Here is a 20,535-nt window from a genome sequence, read left to right as displayed (position 1 = left end):
GGTCTTCCAGACCCTACCCCTACTCTCAGCATCCTTCCCCCTGGGCAGCCCCAACACTTGAGTATACAAAGCACTCCCTCAGGTACCACCTCATTTGCGTCTTCAAGGTAGGTACAGTGACCCCCTCCTCCTGTTTCATAGATGAGGAAGTCAAGGCTTAGAGAGGGATTTGATTTTCTCAGACTCCTAGAGCTTGGAATTGACTATATTGGGACTGTGACCAGAAGGGGCAGAACCACAGCTTACGCAGAAGGGAACTTCTTTTTCAGGAGCCACAAGCTGCAAAGACAGGGTATGGCATGTGTGGCTGAGTGCCACCAGATGTCCCACCCTCCCACTGCTCTGTGTCAGCTTTATTCTCGAAGGCGCTTTCCTCATTCCTGTGGCTGCCTTCTCCCAGTTCCGTCACCCAGCTTTGCCCCAGAGGGAAAGAAACTTTGCCTTGAATGCCAAACAGAAAACTCTTAAGGTTCTAATTGATCCAGGTAGGGGGGTGGCAGCCCCTTCCAGAACCACTGGGGACTGCGGGGGAGAAGTTAGTTTCCAAACAGAGGGATCCTAGCTCCAGAAGGATGGATAGGCTCACGCAGAGGTACCATCCCTGACCGCCACCACCACCCTCCCATTGCAAGGGCTCCTGCAAGCTTGACTTGGCGGGACTGAAAGCAATGGGGTGTATGGGGTGGGGAGGAGGCTGTCAGTTGGGTCTGGGAAGGTGGGGCCTGCCAGCAGCCCCCGCCCCGCTGGCTGGGCCAGGCGTCTCCCTGAGCCACCTCCCAAGCCTCTGTGCCTCTTGGATTCTCCTTCCTTTCCTGCGTTTGGCCCCACTGGCCACCACTAGGATCTCTCCAGGGCTGAGCTGCAGTGTTCATTCTCCTTCCCTCTTGTGGTTTCTTTGCTTTGGTTTGAGGAGGAAGTTTCCTATTCACCTTGTTGATTCTACCCAAATGGCAACCACGACTGCAAGAGAGGCTCCTGAAGGCTTGGAGACTTGAATTCCTAAGTCAGGGGTGGAGTTTTCCTGGGGTGGAGGCTGTGCTTATCTCTACCTCTGTCTCCAGTCCCCTGGGCACTGACTTGCTGTGTCACCTTGGACAGCTCCCTGGACCCGTTGCGGGTGCTTATTGTAGGCCTGACAGCCCTTCTATTTGGATTAACATCTAACAACCTGTCATTTCTTTCCTGGACTTGAATTTCTCACCTTGTTGTCCTCTTTGCTTCTAGTCTCCAATCCTTTGCCATGTGAAAAATCCCTGGTGTGATTTTTCAAATATGAAGACTTGGCCAGGCCACTGCCCTGCTCAGAAGCCTCCGGAATTAGCTTAGGTCCTAGAATTAACTTAGAATGCAAGGTCCTTGGTGGTAGGGTTCTTGCCCATGTCTCCTGATCCATCTCTCCCACCTCTGGCCTATGTACACGCCATCCCATCTGCCTGGAACTCCCTCCTGCTTACACTATAAGTTCTCCTTCACCCTCCAGCCCAAGTAGCCCCCTGTGTGAAGCTGCCCCTGAACTCCCTGCCCCAGCAGTCAGCTCTACTGGGTTCCCACAGCCCCGGCACACACTTGCACTCTCTCGCTGTTCGCCCAGAATTGCTATCACGCCAACCTTGTTTGGGTTTATGTGCTCAGCCGAGGGCTCCACATGAGGCAGGCATCAGTGGGTCTTAGTGAACAGATTGAGCTTTCGCTTCCTCATCTATAACGTGGGCACAACTAGAATCCTAACGCAGCCTTCCTTACTGGGTACACAGACCATGACTTGAGCATATTCACGGGGAGAATTTTGTAGGTGGCATATGCCCTTGCCCCCAGTTGTTCTTTCCGGAACCCCAGTGCTGTCCTAGGACCCCAAGTGTGAAGCCAATTCTAGGTGCTGTCCAGGGTGCTGAAAGGGACCTGCCTAGTAAGGGGAGCTCAAAATCAGAAGAGGCCTCTTTGCCTTCTAGACTGTGGCAGGGTCGTGGACAAGCAGATTGTTGCTAAATTCATGAGACCAGATCCTGGGAATGTCCAATAAAAATAGGCAAATTACAAAGGTAATTTCAAATGTTCTAGTAGCCATTTAAAGTCTTTAAAAAAAATAGGTGACGTTCATTTTAGTAGCATATTTAATCCAATATATCAAAAATATTGTCCCTCCAAAACACATCAATATAGAAAATGACCAATGAGTTATGTTATTTTTTCATACTCTGTGAAATCTACATGTTTTTCACATGTAGACCACGTCTCAGTTCAGCCTGGCCACATCCTGAGTGCTCAGCAACCATGTGTAGTGACTACCCCACTGGACATCACAGCCCTAGACAGAACAAGGCAGTGGCCTTAGGCAAGTCAGTTGGTGTCCTTGAAAATGAGGTAAGAGTATGACCTGCCTCGCTGGGTCATGGTGAGGGTTTAAGGAGGTAAGAACACAGCGCCCCCTAACTTAAGTCCAAAGTTAGTGTTGCTGGAATCTAGGTTCAAGGGATTCAGGTGGGCAGGGAGGGAGCTTGGGGAAGTAGAAGGTTCTGAGAAGGCCAGTGGACTGGTATCAGACTTACCTGAGCAGAACTGGGGGAAGAGTGTGCCCTCCGCCTCCCCTCCACCCTTACTCTCACCTCCACGGCCTGTCTTCCTTCCTTCTGCCTACAGCCCCAGACCCCCAGAAGAGGGAGGCAGTCTGGGGCTGACACTTGAACGAACACATTAAAACTCAATCAGGTTTAATTCACTTCCATTAGACACTAATTGAAAGGAAATCAGGTGGTCTAGGTGACCTGAGGGGGAGCCTGGGTGCGGGATGCTGCCAACTTCCTCTCTGGACCCCCGACTTCCTCTTGCCCAGCCTGGAAGCTCATGGGGTCCTTCCTCAGGACTTTTTTAGAGCCAGTCCTCCGTACTCCCCATCATTCCTCCCTGCCGCCCTGAAGGCCCCAAGCTCAGGAAGACTGCCACCCTCTCAGACTCTCAACACGTATGCTAACTATCCAGGGTAGGGAGACTCCAGTAGGGGTTCAGTGGGAGTCTGAGAAGGTTGTTGAGTGTGGGACTGGCACAATCAGATTTATCTATGAGCAGAATTGCCCTGGATGGTGGGAAATGGATGGGGCAGCACCGAAGATGAGAGTGAATGCAGAGAGGGGCCAATAAGGAGAGCCTCGTGTGAAGGGAACTCTGGCTTGGGAGGTGCCATGGAAAAGGGCATGGGATCTGTGTATGTAGTGGGTGGCATCATCAGCCCCTGGTGGGGGGAAGTACAGGAGGGAGCCAAGGATGACTCATGGACTTCTGTCTTACCCACAGAGGGATGACCATGCCTTGATTCGGAGTGCAGGCAGAGGACCAGCTTTGGGGGAGGTCATGACTTTGGCCTTGGATGTGTTAACCTTGATAGTCAAGGTGGGGTTTCAAGGAGGAAGTCAATGTGTAGACAAACAGGTCTGTTACTCAGGAGGGGGTTGTTTAGAGTCATTGGCATGGCAAGAAGCCATATGGGAGTGGATGGTGAAGAAATGAAGGTGGTATAGACAATTTCTGAAGTGGTGCTATGAAAAGAAAGAAAGCTCAGGGCCTACTCTAGGTTCTAAAGGTGAATTAGCTGGAAAAGATGATGACATGTTTCTAGAAATGGAGAGACTGTCTTTACCCTCTCCCCAAGATCCTTCTTAATGACAGACCAAAAATACCCAACCCTGCCACCCTGTGAGGCAGGGGCCTGAGACCTGGTAATGGACAGCATCGCCAAGATTGATTCCTCTCATTTGTTGGGTGGCAGGCCAGCCCCACCTCCTGAAGGGGGTGGGGGAAGGGGTGGGCACTCAACAAAAACCTCAGCTCCAAGGAACTCTGGACTCCCTCCCAGGGCATGAGATGGGGAGGTCCGACACTGCCCCGGGCCTGCTGCAGCCTCAGTGCCTGCTCTTCCAGAGCAGGCAGGATCAGGGGTGAGCCCTCCTCCCAAGCTTTCGCTCCCCACTGGGCCAGCTCTGGGCTGGTATGTCCCCATCCCTTGTGGTGCCACGGTGCAGCCCTAGCTATCAATCCAGACATCCCTAGAGTCAACCAAGAAAGTCAATATTTAATTTGGGCACCATGTTAATGCCATCGATCGCCAGCTCCCCCCCTTCCACTTCCTCAGGCTCATTTGTCACTTCCCACTTGGAGGGGATGGATGCTGGAACCCAGTGGAGGCAGAGCTTAGCCTGGGATTGGCTTGGGAAAACGTCTGTGTGGTGGTGGGGGGGGTGCTTCCCTGAGCCACCCACTGTCCCATTCTCCCCAAGAATCATGAATTCTGTTTTGAATTTTTTGAGCTCTATTCCCTGGGAAGATGGTGAGGTAGGGAGGGAAAACCAACTTACCCCCCAGGTGGGGACTGAGTCTAATTCCCTGCAGGGTTTGCCCATCAAGCAGGTGTGACTGGGGGTTGAGTGAGTGAGGGGTGTGAGGAGGGAAGGTTATAACCTGTGCCTGCTCAGGCTTTTGGAGCCTCCCTGGGAGACTTCACTATGCCTGCGTGATGCTTGGAACCCACTTGGGGACCTTGAGATGGAAGTCCATCTCCAGGCCCAGAATAGGGTTGGGGGAGGGTTGAATTTAGGCTTAGAGCCCAGCTGGTCGGTGAAAGAGGCTGGAGGGAGGACTGGGCCCAGCTCCAACCTTCTATTTTTCTTAGTAGATCACCAGTTTATTATAAAAGGACACAATTCAGGGCCACCCAGATGGAAGAGATGCGTGGGGCAAGGGGGGTGCAGAGCTTGCACGCCTTGAGTGTGCTTCCCTCCCTAAATTTCCACGTGGTCGCCAACCCAGAAGCTCTCTGAACCCTTTTGGGATTTTCATGGAGGCTTCATTACATAGGCATGATTGATTAAACCACTGATCACTGAAAATGGAACTTAAGCCCCACTGCCTGTCCACAGAGGTTGGAGGTGGGACTGAATATCCCAACTCTGTAATCACAAGGTTGGTTCTCCTAGCAACCAGCCCCCACTCTTAGGTGGGGTCCCAAAGTCACCTTGTTAACATGTTCACTGTTCTGGCCAGGTCCAAGGATCCAGATATAAACAGGTGGTTTCTGGTCCATGGCATCCACCCCCAGCCTCACCCATCCACTCTCAGTAAGGGAATGTTTGCTTTGCAGAACAGGCTTGTGCACAAATCAGAACCACATCCCCAACTTGCTGGGTGATTTTGCACAAGTTAAACAACCTCTCTGAGCTGTTTCTTAGGGCATTGCTCAATTTGTACAATTTTCACAGGGTCAGGGATGGGCAGAGACAAACGTGGTAGCCTGAGGGGATGTTCGCCAGATTTTGGAAACTGAGCAGCTGGAAACCTGGTGCAGCCTTGAGCAGCTGCTGTAATGTTGCTTGGGGCCACCTGCTGTCTCGTAGGCCCCGCTACCAGGGCGTCCTGGTTATCCTGAGCCCGCAGCCGAGACCACATCACCAAGGGGACAGTTGAGCTAAGTCTGCCATCTAGTACTGGGTGACCCAGCGAGAAGATTAAGTCCAGCGTGGGTACCAGCAGTGACACACACACACAGACACACACACATGAGCAGAAAGAAATTCTGCTTCAATGAACTCATCCTGAATTTTGCAATTGAAAAATCCAAAAAGAAGTTGTTTTAATTTCAGCACACGTGTAAGCACCATGCTTCATGGATTAGCAATGTTTCTATTAGGAATCTTGTATGGGGAACACTAGACTCTCTTTCAATGGGTAGGACACCTACATGTTTTAATCTGTCCTGAGCTGCCCAAGGACTCAGTTGAAAGACTGAGCCATTCAAGTCATGCCTTGAGCTGGGAGAGCCTGACTTGGTCATTTATTCAGTAAACATTGTCCGATGCCAGTCCATGCCAGGCCCTGGGCTGGGCGCTGGAAATATAAAGATGAAAAAGATGGTCTCTAGGAAGGATATCAAGGAGGTCAAGGAGGAGGGAAGCTGGGAGAGGGATGGATTTGTTTTCTCTGCCCCAAACCTTTCAGAGCCTTTCAGTGCTCTTAGAAAAAAGTTAAGGTCCTCACTGATACCCAAGAGTCTGGGTCTGATCTAGATCTTACCCACAACTCTGCAGAGGTCTCCTGCCACTCTTGTCATTGACCACATTCCAGGCACCTGGCCCCCTTTCTGGGCCTCAACCACATTTCATGGTTTCTCCCACCCCAGGCCCTTTGCATTTGCTGTATCCACCACTCGAAAGGCTCTTCCCTGGTTATCTACTTCACTGGCTCTTCATTTTAATTTTTTTTTAAGATTTATTTTATTTATGCATACAAGAACTGGGGTGTAGGCAGAGGTACTGGGGAAGTGAGAGGATTCACAGAGACAGAGTGGGGAGCAGAACAGGCAGACTGACTGAAATACACTGCTGAGGGGAGCAGCGGGCGAGACAGGAGAGGTCTGCTGTGCCATGTGGGTCAGCTCCCTGGCTGGGGATTGAACTCAGGCTTCAGTAGCTGGTGATAGCTTGATTGTGCTGAGACTTTAACACCTGCGCCACCAGGGAGGCCCTGGCTCTTCATCTTCAGACTGAAGCTCCAAAGCTACTCCTCACAAAGGCTTTCCTTGCATCCCCCTTGCTCATCTGGGTCATTTTAATCACATCATCCTAATCTTTCCACAGTACTGCTTCTTCCAGTCTGATAACAGTACCTGCTCCTATTTATTGTGTCTCCTCCCTCCCCCCACCCAAGACTACGAGCCCCTGAGGGTAGATCAGGGTGATAGTCACTGACATACATACCATTGCCTGGCACAAGAAAGGGATTTCATAACTACTGTTGAGTGGGTGAGTGAATGAATGTTGAATGAATGAATGTGGAGTTTAAGAATCCCATAGGACATCAAAAGGCGAAAAGAGTTAAAGGTCTGGCCCTCGGTACCATCGGCCCCACCACAGGCTAACTGTTCTCCACTAGGTGTTTTGGGGGGGAGGGGAGGGTGTTGTGTGTGCAGGCCTAGGAAGGGCAGAGCCCCACAGGACACCAGCCTCCGGGCATGCATATTGTAGGAGGCTCATTCCTTGAATATTAACTTGCTGCTGGACTGGCAGCCCTGGCTGCTGCTGAATTTCTCACTGTCAGGGCCAGTGGTTGATTGGGCATGGGGGTTGGGAGGACAGAGCGTCTACACAGAAGGCCACATACATTTCTGTGTGGGAATCTCGTGTGCAGCCTAGACGGGGTTTGCTCCCCAGTATCCATGCATGGGTGTCACTTGTGCAGCTGCACGTGAGCGTGCTCTGCCCTTAGCAGGCCGGCAGTGCATACAGTGAATTGTGTTTTACACGCCATCACTTCCACGCTCAACTGGGACCATTGAGTTCCGCTCCACCCCCCATTGTGTGGGGAGGAAAACTGAGGCCCACCAAGGCAGTGGTTGCTCAGGTCCTCATCATGAGTTGATGGAGTCAGGGCAAAAGCCCGGGGACAGTGAGCCTCCACGGAGAACATACGGTGCCCGGGGCGCTGTGCTGGACACGGGGGGCTCAGCACACTAGAGAAGCCCTCGGTCTGGGACACCCAGGGCGCAGGCGTGGGGAAGGAGACAGGAGAAGTAGGCTCCACTAGTCTCCTCCCCCTTTGGCAAGGGTGTCCAGGAAAGCTTCTTAAAGAAGGAAACACTCGCGCGCCGAGCTTTGAAGACTAATTGAAAGCTCAGCAGGCAGAGAAAGGGGAAAGGGCACTGGAGGCGGAGGGTGCCCTGTAAGCAAAGCCACGGAGGCATGAAACAACCTGGCAAGTTTGGGGAATTGCAAATCTCCTGGTTCAGCTCAGTGGGAGAGGAGGGTGTGGGAGGAGGGGCTGCAGAGATGAGGGCGGAGGGAGGCAGGTTCTGATCACAGTGGGCCTTGTGGCCATGACAGGGGTTTGGATTTTTTTTTTTTTTAAAGATTTATTTTTTTATTTATTTATACAAGCACTGGGTACAGTCAGAAGTGCGGGAGGGTGAGAGAATTCACCGGAGCCAGAGCGGGGAGCAGAGCAGGCAGAAGGACCGAAGTACACTGCTGAGGGGAGCAGCGGGTGGCAGGAGAGGTCTGCGCGCCATGTGGGACTCTCCTTCGGTGTCCGGGGAGCAGCTGGGGATCGAACCGGTGCTGCAGAGGCTGCCGGCAGCTTCGCAACCCAGCGCTCAACCGCTGCGCCACTGGGGAGGCCCCAGGGGTTTGGATTTTATCCTGAGGGCTGCCAGGGAATCACTGAAGCAGACTTGGGTTTTAGAAGGATTTCTGCAGCTACCAAGGGAAAGTGAACTCAACAAATACTGTTGAGCACTTACTATGTGCCAGGCACCACACTGGGTCCTGAAGATTCAATTCTGAACGAGGCCCATGTATCTCAGGCCTGCAGCAGGGAGACAAGAGACAGGTGTGGCAGGTAGGGCCCTTGGCACACAAACTCAAGTATTAGCCCATTTTTGTATTCTTGTTAACTCAACTCTAATCTGATTCTTCCTAAATCCTTTAAGCTGGCAGAATTTCATTCTCGAGTATCACTGGGGCCTGCTACCACCTCCTTCTTAGGCTTGGGGAGATCTGCTGACCCCCTGCCCCCGGGCCTAAGCAGGAAGGAGGTGCCTCCTGTCTTCAGTCTATATTGGTCACTCAGAGATGACCACTGACGGTCCACATGGTCTCTTGAGTCTCAGCACATCAGGGTGGGAGTGTTCCTCTGCCACTTCAGGGTACTGTGGCTGTACCCCAGAGCTCGGGTGCCTGCCTCCCCAGGTGCACCACCCATCTGCCTGCGTGTGGCAGGGACACTGCAGGACGCAGGTCGTCACTGCCACAGGACTCCCCCTCCCCTCCCCTGTGGCTTGCTGCTATTTCTTCTTTCTCTCTCCTCATCTCCCCAACCCTTGGGAACATCTAGCACTGTCACTTCCCGGAGGTTAGCCTTCTCAAAAGTCAGGAGGAGCCATCAGACTTCAAGCAGCTTCTGTGTTCAGTTCTGCACAGTTCCCCAGGCTAGAAAAATCAAAGAGCCGGATACTGGCTTGGAACTGGGAGGGGAGGAAAACAATTAACATCTCAATAAAGTCTCCTGTCACCAGAGAGAATAGGCGAGGAGAGACCAGGCAGTAACCACTCGAGAGCAGAGCGGTGGAGGGGGTGTGAGCTCAGACAAGGGGCACCTAACTCACCTGTGGGCCAGGAAAGGTCTCCTAAAGAAAGAAGTTTCTGCAAGACTGAGTCCTGAACACAGCCTGGAAAAGTGTTCCAGGAAAAGGAAACAGTGGGTGTGAAGGTCTGGTGAGAGCCACCTGGGGTGTGGGAGAAAATGGGGGTGATATTTAGGACTGAAGACCTCCTAAGTCCCAAGCCCAGGTCTGGAGTTCATGTTGCCCATGAGAAGCCATTCAAAGATTTTAATCACAGAAGCGATCAGATGTGTTTTAGAAACGCTAGTACTAGAATAGTATTAGCTAATAGTAGAATAGATGGGGGCTGGGTAGAATCAGAGGCAGGTGGAGCAGTTGGCTGGAGCTGCAGGGATCTGGGCAAAGGATGGTGGTCATGGTGGTGATGGAGAGAAGAGGGCATTCTAGATATCGATGAGGAAGAAGGGACAGGACTTGGTAGCTGGGGGGACAGGGGGTGTGCGGAGAGGAAATACACCATCAAATGCCTATCTGGGGCAAATCCCTGAGATGGTGCAGACTGGACAGAATGGCCCTGTGCAGGTGCTAGCGGGACGGGACGCTCTGAGAGGCAGGATTCAGGATGCAATGCACCCCTCCCCCCACCCCACCTCTGCACCCCGCGATTCCCAAACTTCCCACTAGATGGAGGGCTGGTGCAGGGAGACGACTCCGCCTCCTTTCCTGGGCCGGTGGTTTGGGCCTCCCCAAACCCCTCTTGCCTGAGCTCTCAGGCATTCTGGGCCCTCAGCTGTGCCCACGCCCCAGGACGGCGGCCTCCGCTCCGGGAACCCGGTGGGAGGGGTGTCAGCCCACAGGGCTCTGCCCCAGGTGCCTCCGTGGGCCACCCTGTGCCGCATAGACGGGGGTGTTTCGATGCTGGGGGCTGCCACTGCCTCTTGAGCCTGGAAGACTGCCCGGCTCCCGCAGATGCGCCTCAGCCCGGAGACCTCCCCTAAAAGGCGCCATTCTTGCCGGCCGCTCTCCTGCTCCCTCGCCCCACGCTGGGGGAGGAGCGCCCCGTTCCTCTCCCTTCTGCCCCAGCTCCGGAGCAGGCGCTGCAGCCGCCCCGCCCTGCACCGTCCAGGCATCCAGGCCTCCCGAGCCCTGGGCACGGGCGCGAGGTGGGAGCGCACTGGGGGCAAGAAAAAGAGGGACGGTGGTTGCACTACGGTGATAGTCCCTCATGGGGGTATCCAAATATTACCTCAATTAAAAATGAATAAATACATTTAAGAGAAAGAGACTCTGTAGGCCAGGACTGGGCGGGCCAGGGGTGGGGCCACGAAAGCCCCGGGGCCTGGGTGTGGCCCGAGGCGGGGGTGAGGGACGTGGCCGCTGGTGGGGTGGGGTCGGGATCCCCAGAACCTATAAGGCGCCCCTGCAATCCCACAGCCGACTCCAAGTCACGTGCGTAGCCGTAGCCAACCCGCCGGCGCCGCCCGCGCTCGCCCCAGCCCGGAGCCCGCTCCGCCGGCTAAGCCTGGGGCTGGCGGAGGCCGGGCTGGGGGGCCGCGCCCCGTTCCCCGGAGCGCCCGGGCCCTACGGAGGGGCGGAAGGGGGTGCATTCTTTGGGCCTGCGCCTCACCCTTGCCAGTCGCCACCCCTTTTCTCCCCAGTTCTTCCATTCCTTCTAGACAGACAGCTGCAGGGCCTGGTGCTCGGGCTGAGAGGAGCTGGGAAGGCTCCTGCCTCCCCATGGGGGCCCCCCCTTCTTTGCCCCTCTGTGCTCAGGCCTGGAGCCGGCTCTAAAAATAGACCAAGACGCGGGAGCAAGCCCACCCAGGAGGGGGTCCGGGAGGCCTGAGTCACCGGCTGGGAGGGCCTCCCGCCTCCTTCCCCGGCAGCCTTGCTAAGGCCGGGCCTCTCTCCGGCCCTGTTGGCCGACGGCGCTCTTGGCTTGCCCCCGCGACCGCCCAGGCCCCGGGAGCCGGCCAGGGACGCGGCTCGGCCGGGCGAGTGGTGGCAGCCACAGCTCACAGCGCAGCCGCAGCCGGGAAGGATTAGGAGCTCCTGGCCCTAATTTATTTGGTTGTTTTTGCGTGTCTGGCGGCGCCCCCTTCCCCTCTGACAGTCTTGTCTACACCTGCCCGTCGGTCCCGCCCAAGCCCTCCGGGTTGTTGGAGGCTTCTGGGTGCGGACTTGGGCTCAGAGTAGCAAAGAGTCCCAACTTGGATGTTAGAGGTTCTGGAGCTAACCTCCTTGTGCTGCAGATGAGGAACCTGAGTCCCACGGAGAGGAAAGTGTCTATCGCACAGAGAAATAGCCCTGGATTTCAGACAGCCCTGCTGTAATAGCCTGCTTTTAAATTCCAGCGCTGCCTCTTAGCAAGCCACTTCTTAGGACTGTTTCCTTCCTATAAGGTGCTTACTTTGATGATGACACCCACTCACCTGTAAAATGGGAAAGATAATAGATCTTTCGGGTTGTCTTGATGATTTAAATTATTTTTGAAAAAGCAGCAACCGGCATGTTGGGAGTTACACACACTTGGGGTCAACCCCAGCTCAGCGAGTTAGCTACCATCATTGGCACTGATTTCTCTTGAGACGCTCTGGATATAGCGGGTGTGAAGTGATGAGCTCCCCTCCCTGGAGGGCCTCAGCTAAGGGGATAGGGCGTAGTCACAGGGGCCTGTGGGAGCATGTGGAACACCTGGGCTGAGCGGGGGGCCAGGGGCAGCATCCTAGGCTTTGCACAGGCCCCGCTCACCTCACCCTGGGCCTCTTCTGAGGAGGGGGCTTGTTGTGTCATTACAGGTTTAAGATCCTTAGACCCGGAGGATGGAAGGGGCTCAAGAGTCCCCAAGTTCAACTTCCCTTGTTGCCAAAGAGCAGGGACCTTCCTAGAAGCAAACAGTAAGTACATCAAGGCTGCCATTGGTCTTGAACCAAGATCCCCAGTCCTCAGCCCTTTACCTTCCAACCACCTGTCCTCTCTTTTCCAAACCCCACTGCCATGACTTTTTTGAGTGATCAAGGCTGACAATATTCCAGTTGGTTTTATTTCTTTACATATTACTTGTTATTTGGGCCACTTTGTGGAAAAAAAGCAAATCGGTCTTTTATCTGTCAGAAATGCCATCAATCTCTAAAAGCTATGAAAGCAGCTATGTAAATAGTGGGGGGAGCAGCTCTCAGAAATGAATGTGGATATGAGGGGTAAATTAGTACCCCTCGCAAAAGATAATGTAAAGAACATTTTTGAGTGTTTGCTGTGGGCTTGGCTTAGTCTCCCCAACACTTCAATGTGGTATTATCATTTTTACCCCATTTTACAGATGTGGTAATAAAGGTCTCAGAGAGATGAAGGAATTTGCTTAAGAGAACAGAGTCAGGAAATAGCAGTGCTATTTCCGCTATCAAACCCTTTCCGATCTTTGGTTTTATTTTTCTGCCTTGAGGAAAATATTGTGGTTTCACCTTGACTTTCCCCTTCCTCTGCTGACCCCCCCTGAGCTTCACTTTCTAGCCAGGTTGCCAGGCTTCCCCAGCCCAGCTGGGGCACTCCTGGGAAGAGGCGGGGCGGGGCTGGGCAGCCCGTCAGAGCCTCTCTCCACCCAGAGTTTCCAGGATTCGAAGAATTTATGAGTCCAACTGTCTGAGACTCTTGCATGCAAAGAGAGACTCTGTAAGTCCCTGAATGCTCCCCTTCTCAACCCGCCTCACCCAGGAGAGTCCTGGACTTGCCCTCTATGGAGGGGAATTTATCCTCAGAAGGAGCTGGGCTCTCTCTTTCATTCATGCAGCACATATTTATTAAGTGCCTAGTCTCTGTCATAGGCTCTGGGGATAAAGTGGTAGCAAAAGTAGCTCTTTTTGCGACTCACCGCCTAGCAAGACAGAGGCATTCAAACCAATGGCCCATAACTGATCACACTCCTCACTCTTCCAAACTTCTGATCAGATCTCCCCTTCAGGGAGACAGCTCCCAGTTGCCTTCCCCACCCGCTAGTCTCCATGCTACAGCGGGGAGGGCAGGTGCGGAGGGGTACAACCTCTCATGGTAAGTACAGAGTAGCTGGCAGCTATGGCGGTCCAGAAACTGTGCTCGGGACTTTAAATGTGTCATCTCCGGTAACCCAGACAGCCCCCCTGTCAACTGTGGACAGTTTACCAGCAAGGAAACAAGCTCCAAGCAGTGAAGTGTGTGCTGAAAGTCACGCTAGTAAGTGGTTAGAGATGGGATTTGAACCCAATTATTCTGGGACTGCAGCCCCCACCCTCGACCACTTGCTGAGTTCTTTTTTTTTTTTTTAATTTTAAAGTTGTTTTTTTTTTTTAATAGAGGCATGTTTTATTTATTTATTTATTTGTTTGTTTGTTTTGTTTATACATGCACTGGGTACAGTCAGAAGCGCGGGAGGGTGAGAGAATTCACCAGAGCCAGAGCGGGGAGCAGAGCAGGCAGAAGGACCGAAGGACACTGCTGAGGGGAGCAGCGGGCGGCAGGAGAGGTCTGCACGCCATGTGGGACCCTCCTCTGGTGGCCGGGGAGCAGCTGGGGATCGAACCGGCACCGCAGAGGCCAGCGCTCAACCACTGCACCACCGGGGAGGCCCTTGCTGAGTTCTTGTTGGAGTCTCAGGTGAAGAAAATAAGACCCAGAGAGGCCTAGGAGTTGGCTAAGGGTTACACAATGCAGAGACTGATTTGAGTTGATTGGTAGTCAAAGGATGGCAGCTCTTACCCCCCAAAAGAATTACTGGCAGTTGGCAGAGCCTGGCAGAAGGTGAGGGACCAGGTCGGCACGGAGGTCATCAGTGCTCCCTGTGCTCTGCTCTCACCTCTGCTTCCGGAGGCCTGTGCTGTGGGGCAGAGGCCCCTTGGGCCCTGGCAGACGTGGCCTGCATCCTCCTTCTCCTCCTGTGCTAGTCCTGAGATGTCATCTCCGTGTCCTGCCCCGTGCAGGCAAGTGGCAGGAGACAGGCGAAGAGGAAGGTTAATCCTCTCGGAGCTTCTGTGTGTCTAGGGCAGTGGGGAGTTGCTGTGTTGGGGACTCATGCTGGTGAGTATTTATGAGTATTTGTCAGGTGCGACTTGTGAGACAGGCTTTCCCTTTGTCATTATCTCCTTTAATCCTTTCAGCAAACCCTATGTGATGTTGCTGTTATCTCTGCTTTTCAGAGGAAGAGGTTAAGTGATATTCCCAAGTTGTAGAGCCAGCAAGAGCCGGAGCCAGGATTTGAACCCCATAGAGGCAATATGACATCATGCTCTACTCTAGGGTTCCTGGATGTGGTCTCTGGGCCAGCAGCAGCAGGCAATGTCTGCTCACATGTATGCAAAAGTAAACTGTGGAATCAGAAGGTTCTGGGGGTGGAGCCCAGCAATCAAGCTTGAGAACTTGCACTCTACTCTCATAGCACTTGGGGGACTATGGGTGACCTGGGTCCTGGGTTCAGGCAGAACTGAGTTAAAATCTCTGCTCCATGACACCTAGGACCTAGTACCTCAAGACTTAAATCTTGAATCCTTGTGGAGATGAACTGCAGCGACATATCTCTGAGAATTGTTGCCAGGTTAGATGAGGGGGTAGGTCCCATTTGACAGATGAGCAAATAGAGGCTCACAGTGGGAAAATCACAGGCCCAGGCCCCCATGGTGTGGACATTTTCCTGGGAGGACTCTGCCCTGTGGGTTGTCCCAAGAGCTGACTACGCTCCCCATGCACAGTGCCGGGCACTCGTGCTTGTTGAGAGACTAAGACACATTTCTTTGTGTGTGGCTGGGCCTGGTGAGGGCTAGATACTATCAAGGCAGGTAGAGCCGAGGCCAGACCTGCGGTTCGCTCATGGCCGTCTCTGTCAGAGAATAATCAGAGTTTAAGGGAGGCCGGGGAGCAAGGGCATTCTGAAGCAGCAGACTTCCCCTCGGGTACAGCAGGGTCTCCCCACCTTGGTGCTGTTGACTCGTTGCATTGTCGAGTCTTTCTTGTTGCCGGATGCTCAGCAGCGCCCTGGCCACTTCTCTCTTCTAGATGCCAGTAGGTCCCCCTTCAAGTTGTGATGGTCAAACCTGTCTCCAGACATCACCAAATGTCCCCTGGAAGCAAAATTGCCCAGCTGAGGACTACTAAGGTAGTCAGATAAGAGGCTTTAACACACTAGCTGAGGTGAGTTTTTGTGGGAACTTTCAGTTACCTGGGGGCCAGGATCCCCAGGTCACACAGTGGCTAGAGGTAGGACTGGAGTCCAGGCCTTTTGTGCCTGCTGTTTTTCATGGGTCTCTCTGAACAGGTGGGCAGAATCCAGGGGGCAATAAGGTAGGGCCCAGGACACCTGGAATGTTCTCTTTCCTTCAGCATCTCTCAGCCTGGTACCTGCCACATCCACAGCAGTGCCCATCCGAAGGTCCAGGGTGGTCAGCCAAGCAGGTGTCTGGTTCCATTAGCTCCTGAAGTAAGATACCCTGGCCGGGCATCTGGAAATGCTGCCAAGGCCAGGGCTGTCCTCGTGGAGCTCACCATGGCCGGGCAGGGGAGGTGGGCATCAGCAAAGTGGATCCCTGGCCCTCCCGTCATGACCATAAAGCTGCCACTAGAGGTGAAAGATGGGTTTCCCTGCCACAGGGCCGCTGACGGCCATGCAGACAGGGTGGCAGGGCTGATTTAGGGCAAGGAAAGGGAGGGCAGGAAAACGAGAGACAGAGTCAGAGACACAGAGCCAGAAACAGAGACACAGGCAGATAGAAACAGAGATTGAGAGGCAGACGGTAAAGAGAAACAGAGATCAGGGAAGGCCAGAGATAAAAAGGCACAGAAATGTGAGAAAAGAGCAGGGGCCAGAGACACAGGGAGACAGAGATACAGAGTTAGAGATGCAGATCCCGGACTAAAGGAAAGAGGACAGTTAGAATGAGCGCGTGAGAAAAGGCCAGAGAGAGCTGGAGAGGGGACGAGAGTCACAGCTGGAGGAAAGAGCTCCAGAAGCAGCGGTCTCCCCAGACCCAGATGGAGACAGTGAGAGAGCAGAGTCAAAAGGAGACAGGACAGAGATGCCCAGAGAAACTGAAGGAGGCAGAAAGGCCTTGCTCTCTGGTCTGTCTCCTCTATGACCCAGAGGCTGCGTGTGTGTCTGTGTATCTGCCGCAGGTACATTTGCCTGTGTGCCTGTGTGTCATACCCCAGGCTGGGCATGTCTTGTGTGCATTTAGTTACCAGCTCAGTGGTGGACAGAAGAGTGCCAGGCCCAGCAGTAGGGCAGGGAGCTCCAGGCCCCGCCTGAAGCCTCTCACTTACTGGAGCACAAGGGGACAAACATGCAAACACCAGAGCTATGCAGAGATGTAAAACAGGGTCCTGTGATAGGCCGCGACTTGGGATCCTCTCCATCTGGTGGTCACCAGGCCACGCTGAGGAGGTGACTTGTGGGTGAGACCTGATGTCAAAGAGCCAGCTTCGTGAAGATCAGGGCCCTGGCCTTCCAGCCACAGGGCAGAGTTGTGGCAAAAGCCCAGAGGGGAAAACTAAGCTGGCAGCTTCAGGGCTGAGAAAGGACCCTGCTGGGGGGCACAGCTTCTGGGTAAGGGGACAGGACAGGAAGGATTGGTAAGGTCCAGGGACAGACTGTGGGACTTTTTCTAGGGGAAATGAGAACTGGGAGATTGAACCCAGAGTTCAATCTGGAACGCGTGGCAGCAGGACTGGAAAGGGCTTGCTGGATGCCGGGCGGAAGTGGCTTTGGGGGCTCCGCAGGGGCGGGCGGTGGTGACTTCGGCAGGAGGGGGAAGCGGTGGATGCTGCTGAATCAGTGGATGGGGAAGATCGAGGGGAGAGAACTGACAGGATTGGATGGTGGTGGTGGGGAAGGGAAGGAGCCAAGAGATGACTCTTAGGTTTTTGGCCCAGGCATCTGAATGAATTGTGGCGGCATTTACCAGAAGGAGGAAGAAAGGGAGACACAGATCTGTAGGGATAATTAAGGGGCCTGATTTAGACATGTGTGCTAGGCTTCTGTGCATGTGTGTGCACGTGTGATAGGCTTCTCTGTGTGTGTGTACATGAGTGTGATAGGCTTCTGTGTGTGTGTGATATGCCTCTGTTTACATCTATGTGCACATATGCCTGGGCCAGAAGTGCATGTATGCATGTAGGGGTTCAGAACTACTCATGGGGGTTAACAGGCCCATCCTGGGACCAGCCCTGTCGTGGCTCTTCATTTTCCCCACGCCCCAGGTATTGCCCCTGCCAGATGGGGATTCCCCAGTGGCCAGCTGGGATGATGGGGTGGGTAGGTCCTTGGGGACTGATGACATCTGGGCATACTACCCTAGGCTCAGGAGGCCTTGGCAGCCCCACCCGGCAGCGGCAGGCAGGCACCAGGGCAGCTGGTGGCGATTAGCAGCGTTGATTACCTCGTGCGATGCCATCTGGGGTGAGGGCACTGAGCCCAGCCCCACGGGATACCCTGCTTGCTGGCGTGCAAGGCTTTCTGGGGCTGAATGCACATGAATGTCAGCACGGCTACACTGTGTATGTGTGTCAGTGCATGCATGCCTGCATGCGTGTGCATGCGCTATGTGTCTGCAGGCTTCTCTGCCTGCATATACATGTGTATGCCTTGGACACAAGTGTGTGTTTGTGTGTATCTGTGCAAACTCAAGTCTGTATGTGCGTGCATGTATCTCTGTGTGTATCCAAGTGTATGTGTGCTGTGTGCATGCGTTCTGAGAAGTATGCACTCTTTGGGTTTGTCCAGGGGTATCTTTCTGTGGCCTTATCTGTGCTCACGCATGTGGCGCTCGGCGTCTGTTCATGTGGAGGCGTATCGTGTGTGCATGTATCTGTGTGCACACACATTCACGTGGGGTCTACACACACGTGTCATGAGAAAGCACATCTGACTGCATGTTTTTGGATCTGTGTGTATCTGTGTCGGGAAAGAAGGGGCATAGGCACACCCCTAGACTGCGTTGTGATAGTGTGTCCAGGCTGGGCTGCTCATGTGAGCACCTTAGGGTGCTGTGGGAACGTGTCTGGGCTTACCTTTCTCAGGTTCCTCCATCCCTGGCTCAGAGTCCAGCCTTTGCCTCCTGCTGGGAGAGTTGGGAGTATAAATAGGGAGGATAGGAATTGGCTGGGAGCTTGTGTCCCGGCTAGCTGGGCATGGTCCTCCTGGCTGCTCCGCTAGCTGTGCTGGTGCTCTTGGGCAAGCTGTGTTGCTCCTCAACTCCAGGTCTCCCATCTGTGGAACAGACATGCAAGTTTCCTTCACTATCTGAAAGTAGAATGTTCCTATTTGGTATGACCTAATAGATTATTATTTGGGGGGTCAGGGAATGCCATTATCATTAACTTACATGAAAAAATTTTGAGCATTCCCAGACCCAAAGTATTTCTGCTTTGGAATAGCAGGGAGGAGGGGGAAATGTGGAGGTAGGGGGGCCCATAAGAATAGAATTCTCCAGCCTGGGGTTGCTGTGAGGATTAAAGATGTTAACCCATGTGATGATCTCAGCGCAGAGCCTGACCTAAATGTGTGGCCTGTTATTTCCCAAGTGCCCACCACTGAGGCTGGACCCAATGGGCCAGCTGGACCTGGGCCTGCCCACCCCTGAGCCTGCAGCACCCAGAAACCAGCACCCCCTCCATTTCCCGCCTGCTGAGCTCAGCGCTTCCCTGGCCCCACCACTGTTGCCACCACATCTGGGCTGGCTCTGAGCAGGGACCACAATGGGCGCCTCCGTGGCCACGGTTGGGGTTTCCGCTGACTCAGCGCCTCTGGTTTGCAGGCAGGGAAATCCCAGGCCTGCTCCCTCACCCCCACCTGGGTTTAGCTGGGGCCATGGCTCCCCCTTGTTGCTTCTATGGGAAGCCCCCTTCTCCGTCAGGGCACTTCTGTGGGGGGTTGAGGTTGTTCCCCCCACTACCCCCACATCCATTCCCAGTACTCTTAGACCTTCTGTGCCTCTTCTCCATAGTTACTCAGTCTTGGTGCCCAGAAATTCATTTGCTGCCTCCAGGGGAAAACCTCAAAGGTCACCTTGGTCATCCCCTTGCCACTGGGGGACAGAGCTGGACATATTGCCTGCTCTTTTCCCCTGAGAAGTCCAATCTCTCCTCCAGCCTCTTTCCCTCTCGCTTCCCGGCTCCTAAACATAAAGCAGCCCTTCCCCATCACTGCTGAGAACGCCAGTCCAGCCTTGTCCTCTTGTTTTGTCCCAGCTCCCGCTGCTTCCACCACCTAATGATGGTAACAGTGAATATTTATGGAGCTTCTCTTTGGGCCAGGCCCTGTAGTAAGCGCTTTAACAGGCTTCAACTCATTTCCTGCTGCAGCAACCCCGTGAGACAGAGACATTCATTGTCCCATCTCACGGATGAGAAAAATGGAGTCCTGGTTAAATAGCGAGTTGGAGCCACAAAGCCAGGCCCTCCCAACCTCATGGAGTAAGGAGGACCGGCTTGGTTCCCCCCTCTGGGAATGGGGTCAGAGCAGAAGGGGTTAATTTAGCACACACACACCCCCCCTTCTGGAGAGGGCCCCTCCCCCCAGCTCAGACAGACAGAGGAACAGACTAACTGGGAGTGTTAGGCTGGGAAGCTGGAAAAAGCTGACCAAGGAGGCTCGGGCAGCAGCCACGTCATGGGTGCCGTGGAACTGGGGAGGGGGGTCTTTCCCCCACCAAGTCTTCTGGAGGCCCAGCCAGGGACAGGAAAGGGGGTGGCACAGGGGAGGCCCTTCAAGCTCCAGGCCTAGTTCTTAAAGGAGCGTATTCTCGCCCACTCGTCTGCCCCCTTGCCCGGAGGAACCCCCTTCCAGGGCAGCTCTGGGCACGCTGGGTCCCGCCTCCCTCATCCTTTTGCTTGCTCACCTGGCAGAGAAGTGGGAGGGGCGGGCCTGGGAGCCCGGCCAGGCTAGTGGGGCTGTGCTTCTGTCCCACCACTGCTACACCGCCACTGGAGTCGACACTAGAGCCTTCTCCCAGCCCTTCCTCCCACCTCCTGACTGGCGGGAGGGCGGGTCCAGCTGTGTTCCATTAGCAGCCCTTGGCAGGTCCCCAGCCCCCTGGAACCGCCCCCTCTCCCCCCACCCGGAGTGGCTGGCAGACCCGACAGGGCAGGCGCACTGGGCAGCATTCAGCCCCAGGAGCTCGGGACAGGGGAACTAGGGCCCGGAGTTGACCAGCCAGAAGTGATCAAGGACCCGCCCCCACCCCCGCAGGCCCTTAGGAACCCAAGCCCCTTCCCCTGACAGCCTGGATTACTCAGTGAGGTGGGGGATCCCCAGCACGGTAAGTGGGGATGGAGTGGGCTGCCTCGGGTTCTGGACTGAAGGGCCCTTTCTGCCCTGGACTTGCTGTGTGACCTGGGGCCAGTGGCATCCCCTCTCCGGCTCTCCATCTCCTCTAAGGCAGGATGAGCTCTAGACTCCATCCCAGTTGTGACTCTCCCTG

The 20,535-nt window shown here is 54.3% G+C and overlaps 1 protein-coding gene and 1 long non-coding RNA gene across 10 annotated transcripts in view; one reads left to right on the top strand and one right to left on the bottom strand.

The window, feature by feature from the left end:
* Positions 1-10,224: 10,224 nt before the first annotated feature.
* Positions 10,225-20,535, top strand: part of COL16A1 (collagen type XVI alpha 1 chain) — a 57,921-nt gene continuing 47,610 nt past the window's right edge. For 4 of the 9 annotated variants that reach the window (XM_037500953.2, XM_037500954.2, XM_037500952.2 and 1 more), the window contains exon 1: positions 19,663-20,373. The gene's annotated coding sequence lies outside the window, so the exon portion shown is untranslated. Of the gene's footprint in view, positions 10,264-10,500; positions 10,550-11,090; positions 11,503-11,898; positions 11,998-19,661; positions 20,374-20,535 lie in introns of those variants that run through there. The other 5 variants (XM_037500949.2, XM_037500951.2, XM_037500950.2 and 2 more) reach the window with 5 other exon arrangements.
* On the bottom strand, positions 13,524-20,089 carry LOC119237006 (uncharacterized). Its single transcript, XR_005123170.2, has 3 exons — positions 19,954-20,089; positions 18,125-18,323; positions 13,524-15,183 (listed from the first exon to the last, which is right to left on the bottom strand). It is a non-coding gene; the product is annotated as an uncharacterized LOC119237006 (long non-coding RNA).

Source organism: Talpa occidentalis, unplaced genomic scaffold (genome assembly GCF_014898055.3).
Source record: "Talpa occidentalis isolate TD23 unplaced genomic scaffold, MPIMG_talOcc4v2.1 talOcc4.9, whole genome shotgun sequence".
In the NCBI taxonomy this organism is placed as follows: Eukaryota; Metazoa; Chordata; class Mammalia; order Eulipotyphla; family Talpidae; genus Talpa; species Talpa occidentalis.
Note: the sequence above shows the minus strand (reverse complement) of the source record. Positions and strands in the feature narration are given on the sequence as shown.